Source organism: Kryptolebias marmoratus, linkage group LG12, assembly GCF_001649575.2.
Source record: "Kryptolebias marmoratus isolate JLee-2015 linkage group LG12, ASM164957v2, whole genome shotgun sequence".
Classification (NCBI taxonomy): Eukaryota; Metazoa; Chordata; class Actinopteri; order Cyprinodontiformes; family Rivulidae; genus Kryptolebias; species Kryptolebias marmoratus.
Window position 1 is genome coordinate 15,655,192 of NC_051441.1, and position 2,843 is coordinate 15,658,034.

The 2,843-nt window shown below is 38.2% G+C and overlaps 1 protein-coding gene across 2 annotated transcripts in view; it reads right to left on the bottom strand.

Moving 5' to 3' along the window:
* The window catches only part of LOC108236125 (helicase SWR1-like), an 8,871-nt gene extending 7,012 nt beyond the window's left edge, over positions 1 to 1,859 (bottom strand). Inside the window, exon 1 of one of the 2 annotated variants that reach the window (XM_025006005.2) lies at positions 1,758 to 1,859. The gene's annotated coding sequence lies outside the window, so the exon portion shown is untranslated. Of the gene's footprint in view, positions 1 to 237 lie in introns of both variants that reach the window. The other variant, XM_025006006.2, reaches the window with a different exon arrangement.
* Positions 1,860 to 2,843: the final 984 nt, after the last annotated feature.

The following is a 2,843-nucleotide window of genomic DNA, read 5'->3' on the forward strand; positions in this document are numbered from 1 at the left end:
AATCATCAAAATTAAACGAACTAAACATTTGAAATATATGAGTTTGTATGTAATGTATGAATATAATATACAAGTTTCACTTTTTAAATGGAATTACTGAAATCAATCTACTTTTTCATGATATTCTAATTTTATGACCAGCACCTGTATGTTACATTGTACAGAACGATGAAACAGTTCAGGTATTGTTTAGCAGTAGGCTGCATAATATTAGTAGTTCAGCAAACTCAAGCTCACCTGTTCACGAGTTCTGGCTCCTCCTGTACAACTGTTTCAGGAACTAACTTTGTAAGTCCCACCCATATAAACTAACAACAGGTAGTTCAAAGTTCAAAGTGAGTCTTATTTGTTTCATTTCTTCTGAACCATCATATGATTTTATTGCGGATATTTCCATTTATAGTTCTGCCTCAACTTGAAACAGAAGCTAGAGGAAACTGCCCTGAGGCTTTCTGTATGCATACGAGGATGCAAAGCAGGTTGGGGAAGAGACTTTTAAGGGGCCAGGAGCTCAAAATTTCCAAAGGGCAACAGAGAATGCACTTTTGAAATGTAAATCATATGCCTTATACGTACGACATGAGCTTTAGAACGAAAGCGGCTGTAGTTTAAATGGAGTGTCAGGATGGACTCTCAGGCTTGTGTTTCAGTTTCCTCATTAGAAATAACACCTCTCTTCCCACACAGAGTGCAGATGCAAAACTGATTCCGTATTTTCTCAACAATAGTTAACAAAACTTATCAACCACACAGTACATCCACCCAAAATTTTAAAACTGAAATAATAAAAAGTGGTAAAATAAACCAAACTTGTGTTTATATTCATAGCCAGTCCAAAGCGTATGCGGTACAGGCAACTACTTGGGGCCTCCAAGCCAGCAGGGGGCCCCCAAGAGCCTCCAGACATGCTGACACACAGTTTTATCTACATTAGTTGTAATCCTATGAAAGAAAATCAACTCATCTTGAGTGTTTTTTTATTACAGCTCTTTAATTTCTGCTGCTCTACAAGTAATTGCTAATTCTCTGTGGGTACGTAAACAGAACATTGAATTAGCCCCGCCCCCTGACTCCACCATGACTCTAATGAGGCGCTTGCACACCAGAAGACAGATTCCATCATTAGGTCAAAGAAATAACCAGTCTGCCCATCCTCTCCCGACCTCTGACCTTTTACGTCCCCACAAATGCCGCTCACTGGATATTTCCTCTTTTTTTGGACCATTCTCTGTAAACCGTAGGGATGGTTGTGTGTAAAAAATCAGTATATCATCAGCTTCTGAAATAGCCCATCTAGCACCAATAACTACACCACATTCAAATTCACTTAAAGCCTCTTCTTGTCCCCATTCTGATGCTCAGCTCAAACTTCAGGAAGTCGTCTTCACCATGTCTACAAGCCTAAAGACGCTGAGTTACTGCCATGTGATTGGCTATTTGTGTTAACAAGCTAATGAACAGGTGTACCTAATAGCATACACACACACACACACATCAGTAGAGAACAAAGAATATTTGATTGTCTGATTGTTGGTCTATACTATACACTCCATGACTTTACACATTAACATACTGTTTTCATGACTGACTAATAGTTTTGTTATCAGTAATCAGCAGGCTGTATAACCTCAGCAAGTCAGCCAGTAAAAGCTAACCAGTTCTGTTCTTCCTGTATGATCATTTTAACAACCAACTTTGCATCTATTCAGTATGTTTACTACCTACAGGTTGCTGAGAATCTAAAGTGAATGTCTTACCGTCTCTGTCCCTGAATCAGACACACACAAAAACTTTATTGCAGGCATTTCCTTGAATTATTTCTGCCCCGCCTTAGCAAACATGCCCATGCAGGCTCATTGTGATTTGTTTGTGGTGGCGTGTAGGCAGGGCAAACCTACAAAGTCATGAGAAAAAAAAAAACAAAAAAACAAGAACAACAAACATCCCCGGTCCCGTTCGATTTTACTAATTATTTGTTTAAGAAGAACTTGATGGCTTTCAGTGCATGAAATCAACTGTCTGTTTTTATCAGACTGTTTACTTTACATAAAGACAAACTCTTCTTTGCCAACTAGAAGTATTAAGTAAGGAGGAACGCCTTCTGGGCTATAACCTAATGATGAGAAGTTTCTGATTTACTTCAAATTAAAAACTAAGAGATAAATAAATAAATGTAATGCTTTGTTTGACATACCTGGAAATACTCAACTGGTCATGATTTGCTTATTTTATTAACAGTATATTAAGTATTTGTCTTTGATGGTTTTTAAGCGTCAGAGCTTTTTATGAAAGCAGGATTTTTGTGGCACAAAGAGACCAAAGGTCCACAGAGTCTAACTTCCTCCCAAGTAAAAGTAAATTCACATGAGCGTCAGTTACCATTAAACGCATAAAAAAATAAAAACAGATATTCCCCGTAAAAAAGAAAAGCCTAAAACTATGAGTCTGCTGAGTTACTGGTTGCCATGGTGATTCTTTTTTGGGGTTGGGACCCTGATGTTTACTTTAGTTTTCTCAATATGTTTTGTACCATAACCACTTAGTGTTAGGAAACTAAACTCTTTGGTTGGTTTTGGAAAAATGAACCGCATGGTTTGTAAATACCTGCGTGGGATATGGAAAAGATTGGGATTTGATTGTCAGGCTGAAGAATCAAAACAGTAACTAACGCTATGAAGGATGGCAGTCCTTTCAGTCTCCTCAGCAAGTATCTACCGGGCCACATGCACAAAACAAATTGCACAAAACCCACAACAACAACAAAATCTGCTGATCTGCAGCGAACCAGAAATGAACTGAGAGAAAACAAGAAACAAACGATTCCTTGATGCTTCACAGAGACA